Raw genomic sequence first — 14,762 nt, forward strand, 5'->3', positions numbered from 1 at the left:
ATAAAATTAGAGCAGTTTTGGTTTGGATTTTCGGTTTATTTACTTTCTATATTCTCATCACCACTTCTTTAGCCCTCTTCTCTTCTGCTCTTCCATCTCCCTCATGGAGCATCTATCTCTTTCTTCCCTAATTTCTACTTCTGTTCTCCCCTCGCCTCCCTCTCTTTTCTCTTCAACCCGGTAGACTATCAACTGTCTGTAGGGGGACAGCAGTAGACCTCATGTTGTCCTTTCTGTTTGAACTTCTCTCAAACGTTTGATATTTGTATGAATCTTAGTTTATTGTGTCAATGCTTAAAGGCCAATTTCTACCAGGTCCATCTCAGAAGCGTCCCGGCAGTAAAACGTTCGCCGCACACAATAGAAACCATTCCAGTCAATGCAGACTATTCCACTGGCTACGGTCGCGGACAGAACCGCCCCCAAACCGGCACTTCATTTAAGATACTTGCCTCTTTTTTTCATGAGCTCACATCAACCCCTGTGCAATTCACTAGGGTAATATTATACACTCCATCTATGGTATCAATAGCTAATCAGTGGCACCTTGCTAATGGTTGAATACTACAATAATTACGACATGGATTTAATACAGACCCACAGACATTAAACTTATTTTAATCTAAAAGCCTACCTGTTCGTAAAAGAGTCCAACACACTACGCTTCGATTTCACCCAAGACGGAACTAAAATTAAAAGTACATGTTATTCTAAATGTTGGTCATCAATATGGCTGTAAAGTAGTAACTTCGGGCACATCTTTCGAAATAAATGTTTTTTTCTTCCGTCGTGTTTACGATTTGTATTCATTGATTGCGCCGCGGCCGAACTGACGGAGAAATTATGAATCTTAAAGACTGCGTCAGGTTCCCAGACTCTCTGGTACTTCCACAACAAGTCAAGACTCGTAATGGGGGTTATCTCGGCCATGGTTGAGAAGGAATTTCGGGAAAATAACTTTAGCTTTGACTCTCTGAAGTCCAAATTGAACCTTATCATGGAGGAGAAAGGGATTGTTGCCGTATGCGGACTCCCGCCGCCAGAGGAGCATTATCTATGAATATTCCTGGGTTTAAACTTCGCGCCAATTGATACATTAACGTTACAAAAAGTCAGTCTACAGTTCAGTCAGAAGTCAACAGCTGAAATATGGATGATGAATTGTTCATCCTCGTGGTGGAAAAACACAGTGTCCTGTCGTGCGACATCGCTGACATATCTCAGCCGGAACGTGACCGGACTGCTTCTAGTGTGGATTGCGGTACGGAACACTTCCACTGCCGTACCGCTTCTGAGATGGATCAGGTGGAAACTGTCATTTAGTCCTGTTGCTTTCCTTTCAATAAAGAATTCTGCTGACCTCACGTCACGGCCGCTAAACTAATTCTAGTATTCTACAATGCAAATGCTGCAGTGGCGGTTCTAGACAAATTTTACTAGGGGGGCCAAAGAGGGGCCGGTGTTCAACCAGAGGGGCACAAAAAAAAGGCACAAAATATGGATGATGAATTGTTCATCCTCGTGGTGGAAAAACACAGTGTCCTGTCCTGCGACATCGCTGACATATCTCAGCCGGAACGTGACCGGACTGCTTCTAGTGTGGATTGCGGTACGGAACACTTCCACTGCCGTACCGCTTCTGAGATGGATCAGGTGGAAACTGTCATTTAGTCCTGTTGCTTTCCTTTCAATAAAGAATTCTGCTGACCTCACGTCACGGCCGCTAAACTAATTCTAGTATTCTACAATGCAAATGCTGCAGTGGCGGTTCTAGACAAATTTTACTAGGGGGGCCAAAGAGGGGCCGGTGTTCAACCAGAGGGGCACAAAAAAAAGGCACAAAATGATATTTAAAGATTTATTTATTTTAAAATCAGTAAAATACAAAGAAAACTTCCCTGTATGGCCCAATAAAACAAACCAGCTCAACTGTACTGCATGGCTTTTTAACTTAACCACTCAATTTATGGAGCTCATGCCCTAAATCCTGAAGCTAAAGGAGGTAGGGCCGTAGAAAAATGAAAAATACAGTACAGGGTACAAATACAGTGTGTCAATTCAATGTGACCAAACCTCCAGGGTACAACAAAGGGTATAAAAATGTGACATTACCTATTGATGTAAACACTACACTACAACAACAGGATACGGCGGTTGTGCTGTCTGGCAAAACGGTCCACAAATGCATCCAGATCCAGAGCCTTGGCCCTTCTGGACTCTATGCTCAGGACACCAAGATCACTGAGTCTCACGTCAGTACTGGTGGACCGCAGGAAGGTTTTGATCAGTTTCAGTGTGGAGAAACTGCGTTCGCAAGAGGCTGAGCTTACAGGAAGGGTTACGGCAATCTTGCACAGTCTAAAGAGTTCAAAGAAAACTTCCCTGTATGGCTCAATAAAACAAACCAGCTCAACTGTATTGCATGGCTTTGTAATTTCACCACTCTGTATTTTTCTGTCCAAAACTCTCTTAAATTGATGGAGCTCATGCCCTAAATGCTTTCTGGAACGGGCCCCAGGTCCTCTCCACCGGGTCCAACTTAACTCGGGGCCCAGGGGACCATGAGCCTGGCACGATGCAGCTGCGATCTGTGGCACAGGTAGGGTTGCCAACCGTCCCGTAAAATACGGAATCGTCCCTTATTTGGCAATTAAATGTTGTGTCCCGTATTGAACCAATACGGGACGCAATTTGTTCCGTATTTCCATAAATGTCCAATACACATGTCTGTCACACACACAAATACTAAATCTAACAATAATGATCAAAACAAAACACAGGGAATACTACGGTCAGCAAAATTGTCGCGGCGGGATCTACGCAAGACCCGCTCCGGTCATCTGTGTGTCTGCGCATGCGTGTGGTGGTCACGGTTGCCTAGCGACAGACACCACACACCGGCGCTGCTCACAAAACCCGCGCCTTTTAAAAATGTCTACTACACCCGATACTCCACCACGTCCTCAAAAGCGTAAACGCTTGCAGAAGTACGGACGTGAGTGGGAAGACGCACGTCCTTGACTGGACAGCGTCAGTGGAGATGTTTACAAGGCAAGTTGTCAGACAGCATGCAACAGGAGAGCAACACTGCAGACACGAAAGATCACAGAAGACCCAAGCGTCAGTGTCACAGTTCTTCATACCCCAATCATCTCCTGAGGTTGATACGGTATGGGACATTATGTTGTGATTGATTTCCTATCTGGTTGTGCTTTTGCCAGAACATCGCAGTGCATGGGCAGAGCCTATTTTAGTAAACTGTTGTGGTTTGATTGATTGTTTAGGATGTTGAGTTTTAAAAGTCGAATGAACGACCATTTATTTAATATACAGAAGTATATAAATATTATATATGGCCATTTAAAGAACAAATCATACTAATGGATTATTATCAGTTAATAAATAAATAAATACATTTGTTAAAAGAAAACCTTTATTCTTTAATATACATACATTTCCTAGATTAAAAATGTTTGTAGAGCTTTCTGTGTATTCTGTGTCACAATTTTTATATTTTTGAGGAATGCAGTTTTCAGTGATCATTACATCAATTATATTATTAGTGTGGATTAACTGTTTGGATGACCTGACTTCTTTTCGAGTGACAAGACAGGCAGCAGACAAATGTTCAATTTGATCAACAATATGTCATCCCACTCCTCCTCTCTATATTACCGCAGCTGAGGTGACACAGGTGTACCACAAAGACACAACCTCAGCTACAACAGTGTTGACTGTGCACATAAACTGAATCAAAAGATTCTCCTGGATTCAAAATTTTTAAAAAAAAAATGTATAGGGACAACAATGGCAGAGTCAGTGGTTAAAGATGTCCTTGCTCCAAAGGCAGTGGCTGATGTTTTCAAGGCCCTAACATCAGATAAACCCCTCCCATTTTCCATTCAGACAGATGCATCAAATAAAGGAAACAGGAAGATGTTCCCCCTTGCTGTTCAATACTTCAGTCCAGAATGCGGGGTCACCAACAAAATGCTGGATTTCATTGAAAATGCAGATGAGTCCGCTGCTGGGATTGTAGCTCTCACAGAGCAGTCGCTTGACAAATTTGGCTTATCGTTGGATCATGTGACAGCATTTAGTGCACTGCAGACAACACAAATGTGAATCATGGAATTCACAACTCTGTCTTCACCAACTTGAAGAAGTAACAAAAAGATCTGCTGCAAGGAAACTGCCATGCCCATATTTTGCACAACACAGTGAAGCATGCTCTTGACCAGCTTACTTTAGATGTGGAAAATGTTGTGCTGAAGGTCTATGCCTTCTTTTCCACATCTGCCAAACGAAGAGAATCACTCAAAGAGTTTTGTAGGTTTTATGATGTTGAGTTCCAGGAAATTCTGCAACATGTCACAACCAGGTGGCTCTCCCTTAATCCAGCCATCACCCGGCTAATGCAAACCTGGATTGCACTGAAATCGTACTTCATCAGCCTGGGGGGAGGAGTGTCCTAAACAACTTCGAGCATTGTTAAAGTTCAGTGAGGACTCAACTGAGGAAGATGGAGACATTGTGGAGGTTTACCTTCTTTTCTGCAATAATATCCTCTCTCTCTTTGAGGAAGTTGTAAAGGAGCTGGAGAGTGATGAAACCACCTGTGTTGAGTTATATTCCATCATGGAAAACTTCAAGCAAAAGCTCACACAGAGACGAGATTAACAGTTCTATGGCTACTTAACTAAATTGAAGCTGCAGCGTCTCCGTCCACTTGATGCTGACATGGCAAGGGCAGATTTTAGTGCATTCCTCAACACAGCACTCTCATATGTTGAGAAATGGTTCAACTTTTCGGAACACTACTGGTTGTTCTCACTGCAACCTCTCTCTCTGCACCATGGCACCATGACCTTTACTGACATTGAGAGGGTGACCACCAAGCTCAACCTCATCCATAAAGTCAACATGGATGAACTTTATGATGAATGCTCCACATTAAAACCCATTCTGAAGAGGCTCAAAGAAGATGCTGAAGATGAATGGAAGTCCAAAGGTGTGGCTGCCAGGTGGGTGGCTCTCTTTCGAGTAGCTGACCTGCCAAACATGTTGTCTATCACCAGACACATCCTGAGCATCCCAGCATCCACTGGATGTGTGGAAAGGATCTTCTCCAGAATGGCCAACAAATGGAGTGACTGCAGGAACAGGTGCTCCACAGAGCTCATGAGAAATGAGCTCCTGATCACTCTCAACTTTGAGCAGTCCTGTTCAGAGTTTTACAACAGCGCTTTAAAAGACAAAGAGTTACTCAGTGCTGCAAGGAGTAACAAGAAGTACACCTGGAAAAAGAAGTAACAGTTTTGAGGGGTGGAGTAATGTTGAGGGAAGGAGTAATGTTTTGCACTCTCTTTTCTTACATAAGTTTATAAGTGTTTTTGTTGTTTATTTGTACTGTTTTTTTTTGTAAAAATGTTCAAAGAGAGTCCCTATAGTTATGCACTTAAAAAGTAACATGAAGTTCTCAGTTTATTTAGTTTATATTTTAAAAGTTCATTGCTGCACACGCCACACAAAGAGATTTCATTCAAGATTTAATTGACTGCACTTTATAAAAGAATGTTATGTGGTAATAAAGCATTTCAAGCTTTAAGTATGACTAATTCCTTTCTTGATCAACCCTTTACTAAAAACACCAGCACAAAATAAAACATACCACTGCTGCGGGCGCCCCGCCCCACAGGAGTCGGGCCCGTGGTGGCCGTCCCTTATTTTAATTTCTGAAAGTTGGCAACCCTAGGCACAGGCGACATCCAACGTTGCGGGTCTGTCAGTACCGCAGCTGACATCTTTCGCAGGTTTCACGGTACTAGCTTTGTCCGACATGATCCTTTTGAGGTCACTCAGCGTGCGCGTCATGTTGACCACAAAGACGGACATCTCGGACATGGCCCGGTGCGTCTCGGAAATCTTTTTATCTTGCGCTTGCAGCATGGCCCTTACTGTTTCAAGCTCGGAATGCTGGCGGGCACACACCTCCTCCAGACTCTTCTCCATCTCCGGCAGCTGGTTGTTGGTCATCTCAGAGTTTATGAACTTGCTTCGACCTGTTACTGTGTCGAGGAAGTTATGTGATCAATAGGCCCCGCAGCTGCTTCCAAGCGCTGATCACGCTGAATAAATCACACTGCTTGGTTTGGCTTAATTGGTGTCGTAGAGGCAGTGCACTCATTTTTTCAGAATTTTCAACCAAACATAACAAAATTCATATGGTGTTACTGTCCGGCACTTGTTTCTCAAAGTGAAAACTTGAATACATTTCTTGAAGCCTGGCAATACATGATAGCTACAGTTCCAGACCAGTTCCAGCCCATGCCCACTTAGCCCATATAAAACTCTTACCGGACCCAGATGTGGTTGACCAGCTCTAACCCATGCCCACTGAGCCCACACATAACCCATACAGCACCCAGATATGGTTGACCAGTTCAAACCCATGCCTACTTAGCCCATAGATAGCCCATATGGGAGCCAGACATGGGTGACCAGTTCCAGCCCATGCCCACTTAGCCCATATAAAACTCTTACCGGACCCAGATGTGGTTCACCAGCTCTAACCCCTGCCCACTTAGCCCATATGTAACCCATATGGGAGCCAGACATGGGTGACCAGTTCAAGCCCATGCCCACTTAGCCCATATGTAACCCATATCGAACCCAGATGTGGTTGACCAGCTCTAACCCATGCCCACTGAGCCCACACATAACCCATACAGCACCCAGATATGGTTGACCAGTTCAAACCCATGCCTACTTAGCCCATAGATAGCCCATATGGGAGCCAGACATGGGTGACCAGTTCCAGCCCATGCCCACTTAGCCCATATAAAACTCTTACCGGACCCAGATGTGGTTCACCAGCTCTAACCCATGCCCACTTAGCCCATATGGAACCTATATGGAACCCAGAACAATTGCCCACTTCTAGCCCATGCCCACTTGGTACCCAGGTAACACACATTGAGCCCATATGATACCCAGGTGGACATGTTGTCTGGGAAACTTTAGGGAAATTCTTAGCACAGTTGCTAACCACGACCCACTTGTTAAGAGAAGATTAACTTCTATTAACAATGCAAAGTACACAAGCAAGATCATCCAGAATGAGGTTTTGGGTTGTTTGGCAGAAATGGTTCGTTCTGAAATCATAGAAGAAGTGAAGAACAGTGAGGTTTTCAGCATCATGGCAGATGAAACAAAGGATGTTTCAAAAAGTGAACAGATTTCTGCAGAGAGGTTAGATGCAGCAAGCCTAACTGGAAAAATAGTGAACTTACTGGAAAGTTACGGCCTGAACTACAAAAATAACCTTCTAGGCCAAGCATACGATGGCGCTGCCGTTATGAGCGGTAAACATTCAGGGGTTCAGGCAAGGATCAAAGAACAGGCTAAATTTGCCTTCTACATTCATTGTAGTGCACACTGTCTCAATTTAGTGTTAGTTGATGTAGTCAAAAATGTCCCAGAAACAGAGGAGTTTTTTTCTTTGTTACAGAGCCTTTATATTTTTACCTCTGGCTCATATGTGCACCCAAAATGGCTGTCTCTCCAAAAAGAAATGTATGGCAAAACAAGAGAATTGCAACGTTTAAGCGACACACGTTGGGCATGCCGATTTCTAGCCCTACGCAACATAATAGACACTCTACCTGCCCTTAAACGACTACTGCAACAGATTGCTCAAGAACGCCACGGTGAAAGAACTGTTGAGGCCCGAGGTCTTCTGCCTCAAATTGACCTACAATTTGTTGTGCACCTTGTCACTCTTAGTAAGTTGTTTGGGGAGACAAAACTACTGTCTGACATGTTACAGTCACAAACTGTTGATCTGGCTAGAGCTGTTGACTTGGTAAATGCTTTAGTCCAGACATTGAAAGACCACAGGCAGGAGTCTTTCTTTGATAAGTTGTGGGATGAAGCATTGACTATTTGTGAGCACTGTGATTCTGCACCATCAGTGGCAAAACGTCAGACAATGCTGAGCACTAGGCTCAGTGGCTACTGCACACTAAGCACTGTTGGTCAGAGGGAGGTAGAACGTGACAAAGCTATGTTTTGCACATCATTTTTCTATCCTGTAATTGACAGAATGCTCAAGGAGTTGAACAGACGTTTCTCCAATACCAACTGTGAGCTCATGACAAGCATACAGTCTCTCAACCCCCAGAGTGATGCCTTTTTAAAGGAGACCAATGTTTTTTCATTTGGCCGTTTGTACAATGCAGACATTGATCAATGTCTGCATTGTACAAACGGCCACCGTGGCGTTCTTGAGCAATCTGTTGCAGTAGTCGTTTAAGGGCAGGTAGAGTGTCTATTATGTTGCGTAGGGCTAGAAATCGGCATGCCCAACGTGTGTCGCTTAAACGTTGCAATTCTCTTGTTTTGCCATACATTTCTTTTTGGAGAGACAGCCATTTTGGGTGCACATATGAGCCAGAGGTAAAAATATAAAGGCTCTGTAACAAAGAAAAAAACTCCTCTGTTTCTGGGACATTTTTGACTACATCAACTAACACTAAATTGAGACAGTGTGCACTACAATGAATGTAGAAGGCAAATTTAGCCTGTTCTTTGATCCTTGCCTGAACCCCTGAATGTTTACCGCTCATAACGGCAGCGCCATCGTATGCTTGGCCTAGAAGGTTATTTTTGTAGTTCAGGCCGTAACTTTCCAGTAAGTTCACTATTTTTCCAGTTAGGCTTGCTGCATCTAACCTCTCTGCAGAAATCTGTTCACTTTTTGAAACATCCTTTGTTTCATCTGCCATGATGCTGAAAACCTCACTGTTCTTCACTTCTTCTATGATTTCAGAACGAACCATTTCTGCCAAACAACCCAAAACCTCATTCTGGATGATCTTGCTTGTGTACTTTGCATTGTTAATAGAAGTTAATCTTCTCTTAACAAGTGGGTCGTGGTTAGCAACTGTGCTAAGAATTTCCCTAAAGTTTCCCAGACAACATGTCCACCTGGGTATCATATGGGCTCAATGTGTGTTACCTGGGTACCAAGTGGGCATGGGCTAGAAGTGGGCAATTGTTCTGGGTTCCATATAGGTTCCATATGGGCTAAGTGGGCATGGGTTAGAGCTGGTGAACCACATCTGGGTCCGGTAAGAGTTTTATATGGGCTAAGTGGGCATGGGCTGGAACTGGTCACCCATGTCTGGCTCCCATATGGGCTATCTATGGGCTAAGTAGGCATGGGTTTGAACTGGTCAACCATATCTGGGTGCTGTATGGGTTATGTGTGGGCTCAGTGGGCATGGGTTAGAGCTGGTCAACCACATCTGGGTTCGATATGGGTTACATATGGGCTAAGTGGGCATGGGCTTGAACTGGTCACCCATGTCTGGCTCCCATATGGGTTACATATGGGCTAAGTGGGCAGGGGTTAGAGCTGGTGAACCACATCTGGGTCCGGTAAGAGTTTTATATGGGCTAAGTGGGCATGGGCTGGAACTGGTCACCCATGTCTGGCTCCCATATGGGCTATCTATGGGCTAAGTAGGCATGGGTTTGAACTGGTCAACCATATCTGGGTGCTGTATGGGTTATGTGTGGGCTCAGTGGGCATGGGTTAGAGCTGGTCAACCACATCTGGGTCCGGTAAGAGTTTTATATGGGCTAAGTGGGCATGGGCTGGAACTGGTCTGGAACTGTAGCTATCATGTATTGCCAGGCTTCAAGAAATGTATTCAAGTTTTCACTTTGAGAAACAAGTGCCGGACAGTAACACCATATGAATTTTGTTATGTTTGGTTGAAAATTCTGAAAAAATGAGTGCACTGCCTCTACGACACCAATTAAGCCAAACCAAGCAGTGTGATTTATTCAGCGTGATCAGCGCTTGGAAGCAGCTGCGGGGCCTATTGATCACATAACTTCCTCGACACAGTAACAGGTCGAAGCAAGTTCATAAACTCTGAGATGACCAACAACCAGCTGCCGGAGATGGAGAAGAGTCTGGAGGAGGTGTGTGCCCGCCAGCATTCCGAGCTTGAAACAGTAAGGGCCATGCTGCAAGCGCAAGATAAAAAGATTTCCGAGACGCACCGGGCCATGTCCGAGATGTCCGTCTTTGTGGTCAACATGACGCGCACGCTGAGTGACCTCAAAAGGATCATGTCGGACAAAGCTAGTACCGTGAAACCTGCGAAAGATGTCAGCTGCGGTACTGACAGACCCGCAACGTTGGATGTCGCCTGTGCCTAGGGTTGCCAACTTTCAGAAATTAAAATAAGGGACGGCCACCACGGGCCCGACTCCTGTGGGGCGGGGCGCCCGCAGCAGTGGTATGTTTTATTTTGTGCTGGTGTTTTTAGTAAAGGGTTGATCAAGAAAGGAATTAGTCATACTTAAAGCTTGAAATGCTTTATTACCACATAACATTCTTTTATAAAGTGCAGTCAATTAAATCTTGAATGAAATCTCTTTGTGTGGCGTGTGCAGCAATGAACTTTTAAAATATAAACTAAATAAACTGAGAACTTCATGTTACTTTTTAAGTGCATAACTATAGGGACTCTCTTTGAACATTTTTACAAAAAAAAACAGTACAAATAAACAACAAAAACACTTATAAACTTATGTAAGAAAAGAGAGTGCAAAACATTACTCCTTCCCTCAACATTACTCCACCCCTCAAAACTGTTACTTCTTTTTCCAGGTGTACTTCTTGTTACTCCTTGCAGCACTGAGTAACTCTTTGTCTTTTAAAGCGCTGTTGTAAAACTCTGAACAGGACTGCTCAAAGTTGAGAGTGATCAGGAGCTCATTTCTCATGAGCTCATTCTGGAGAAGATCCTTTCCACACATCCAGTGGATGCTGGGATGCTCAGGATGTGTCTGGTGATAGACAACATGTTTGGCAGGTCAGCTACTCGAAAGAGAGCCACCCACCTGGCAGCCACACCTTTGGACTTCCATTCATCTTCAGCATCTTCTTTGAGCCTCTTCAGAATGGGTTTTAATGTGGAGCATTCATCATAAAGTTCATCCATGTTGACTTTATGGATGAGGTTGAGCTTGGTGGTCACCCTCTCAATGTCAGTAAAGGTCATGGTGCCATGGTGCAGAGAGAGAGGTTGCAGTGAGAACAACCAGTAGTGTTCCGAAAAGTTGAACCATTTCTCAACATATGAGAGTGCTGTGTTGAGGAATGCACTAAAATCTGCCCTTGCCATGTCAGCATCAAGTGGACGGAGACGCTGCAGCTTCAATTTAGTTAAGTAGCCATAGAACTGTTAATCTCGTCTCTGTGTGAGCTTTTGCTTGAAGTTTTCCATGATGGAATATAACTCAACACAGGTGGTTTCATCACTCTCCAGCTCCTTTACAACTTCCTCAAAGAGAGAGAGGATATTATTGCAGAAAAGAAGGTAAACCTCCACAATGTCTCCATCTTCCTCAGTTGAGTCCTCACTGAACTTTAACAATGCTCGAAGTTGTTTAGGACACTCCTCCCCCCAGGCTGATGAAGTACGATTTCAGTGCAATCCAGGTTTGCATTAGCCGGGTGATGGCTGGATTAAGGGAGAGCCACCTGGTTGTGACATGTTGCAGAATTTCCTGGAACTCAACATCATAAAACCTACAAAACTCTTTGAGTGATTCTCTTCGTTTGGCAGATGTGGAAAAGAAGGCATAGACCTTCAGCACAACATTTTCCACATCTAAAGTAAGCTGGTCAAGAGCATGCTTCACTGTGTTGTGCAAAATATGGGCATGGCAGTTTCCTTGCAGCAGATCTTTTTGTTACTTCTTCAAGTTGGTGAAGACAGAGTTGTGAATTCCATGATTCACATTTGTGTTGTCTGCAGTGCACTAAATGCTGTCACATGATCCAACGATAAGCCAAATTTGTCAAGCGACTGCTCTGTGAGAGCTACAATCCCAGCAGCGGACTCATCTGCATTTTCAATGAAATCCAGCATTTTGTTGGTGACCCCGCATTCTGGACTGAAGTATTGAACAGCAAGGGGGAACATCTTCCTGTTTCCTTTATTTGATGCATCTGTCTGAATGGAAAATGGGAGGGGTTTATCTGATGTTAGGGCCTTGAAAACATCAGCCACTGCCTTTGGAGCAAGGACATCTTTAACCACTGACTCTGCCATTGTTGTCCCTATACATTTTTTTTTTAAAAATTTTGAATCCAGGAGAATCTTTTGATTCAGTTTATGTGCACAGTCAACACTGTTGTAGCTGAGGTTGTGTCTTTGTGGTACACCTGTGTCACCTCAGCTGCGGTAATATAGAGAGGAGGAGTGGGATGACATATTGTTGATCAAATTGAACATTTGTCTGCTGCCTGTCTTGTCACTCGAAAAGAAGTCAGGTCATCCAAACAGTTAATCCACACTAATAATATAATTGATGTAATGATCACTGAAAACTGCATTCCTCAAAAATATAAAAATTGTGACACAGAATACACAGAAAGCTCTACAAACATTTTTAATCTAGGAAATGTATGTATATTAAAGAATAAAGGTTTTCTTTTAACAAATGTATTTATTTATTTATTAACTGATAATAATCCATTAGTATGATTTGTTCTTTAAATGGCCATATATAATATTTATATACTTCTGTATATTAAATAAATGGTCGTTCATTCGACTTTTAAAACTCAACATCCTAAACAATCAATCAAACCACAACAGTTTACTAAAATAGGCTCTGCCCATGCACTGCGATGTTCTGGCAAAAGCACAACCAGATAGGAAATCAATCACAACATAATGTCCCATACCGTATCAACCTCAGGAGATGATTGGGGTATGAAGAACTGTGACACTGACGCTTGGGTCTTCTGTGATCTTTCGTGTCTGCAGTGTTGCTCTCCTGTTGCATGCTGTCTGACAACTTGCCTTGTAAACATCTCCACTGACGCTGTCCAGTCAAGGACGTGCGTCTTCCCACTCACGTCCGTACTTCTGCAAGCGTTTACGCTTTTGAGGACGTGGTGGAGTATCGGGTGTAGTAGACATTTTTAAAAGGCGCGGGTTTTGTGAGCAGCGCCGGTGTGTGGTGTCTGTCGCTAGGCAACCGTGACCACCACACGCATGCGCAGACACACAGATGACCGGAGCGGGTCTTGCGTAGATCCCGCCGCGACAATTTTGCTGACCGTAGTATTCCCTGTGTTTTGTTTTGATCATTATTGTTAGATTTAGTATTTGTGTGTGTGACAGACATGTGTATTGGACATTTATGGAAATACGGAACAAATTGCGTCCCGTATTGGTTCAATACGGGACACAACATTTAATTGCCAAATAAGGGACGATTCCGTATTTTACGGGACGGTTGGCAACCCTACCTGTGCCACAGATCGCAGCTGCATCGTGCCAGGCTCATGGTCCCCTGGGCCCCGAGTTAAGTTGGACCCGGTGGAGAGGACCTGGGGCCCGTTCCAGAAAGCAGGTTTTCCTGAAACTCTGAGTATGTTAACCCTGAGAAGAGGGATACTCTGAGTTTTCCGTTCCGGAAAGAGAGTGAACTCAACTTAGGTCAGTTACCATAGTAACTGACTCTGTGAACCTAACCTGCTCACTGGCAGGTTTTCTTCAAGAAACCCTGAGTTTCTCCTACATGTCTCCGCATTTTTAACTCTCTCCCGGTTGCCATGGTGAATCGTAGTATCGGAGCTCCATTGATGATGGCTTTGTAGAGTCGGCAGGCATGCGCTTAACTCAGAGTTTACATACTCAGAGTTGATTTAACTAATTCAGAACAGCTGTTCTGGAATGGAAAACTCAAGAGTTGCCCATCTCAGAGTTGGTTGACTCAGATTTCAGGGTTAGGTTCAGAGTTGGTTGAGCGTGCTTTCTGGAACGGGCCCCAGGAGGAGAAGCTCTGTCTCTATTGTGGCGACCCAAACCACATGGTCGCGAGCTGCCCATGCAGGTTTTAGTTTCCGAGAACTTTTTTTTTTTTTTTGCTGAGGCTTTGAAGCGAACAGAGACTGAGCCGCCATGAACACTATTCCTGTACTGTTATGTTAGCGTTCAGGGTTTCATAAAGGAGACTGAGCCGTCCCCATGAACGTGTTATTGTTATTGTTATTATTATATTAAGCCAACTTTTTTTTTTTGTTGCTGAGGCGGAGTTCAAGGGTTTCATTGAAGCGAATGAGCCGCCATGAACCCTAGCCTATTCCTGCGTGTGTTATTAGCGTTCAGGGTTTCATGAAGGAGACTGAGCCGTCCCCATGAACCTTATTGTTATTATTATTGATATTTTTTATTGTGTGCGTAGTAAAATTTGTGAAACAACTTTTTGCTTCCAGCTACTCATTATTGTGACTGTGAAATACATGCCTATATTATTTGCGCATTTGGTAAATTCTAGTAGCCTATATAAAAAAATAACAATTCAATATTTGCATATTGTAAAAAAAAAAAAATGCATTTTTCACAAGGTTGATCATTTTGAAATGTAGAATAAACACAGAGAAAGTATATTTAAATTCAAAAAATATTTAATTGCTTAAGGTGCACATAGTCATGGAAAAAAATATTAGACCACCCTTGTTTTCCCTTGTTCATTTTACAACTAAAGGTACTTTTGTTTGGACAAATAACAACAAAAATAGCTCATAAGAGTTTAATTTAAGAGATTTTCCATGGTTTTCTTGAATAACCCAGCTCTTACATTAAACTCTTAAAATGAACCTTTAACTTTGACAGCACTAGTCTAAAAATAATATATAGTTTTTATACAATGCAGGGAACCGT

This window comes from Gadus morhua, chromosome 18 (genome assembly GCF_902167405.1).
Source record: "Gadus morhua chromosome 18, gadMor3.0, whole genome shotgun sequence".
Classification (NCBI taxonomy): domain Eukaryota; kingdom Metazoa; phylum Chordata; class Actinopteri; order Gadiformes; family Gadidae; genus Gadus; species Gadus morhua.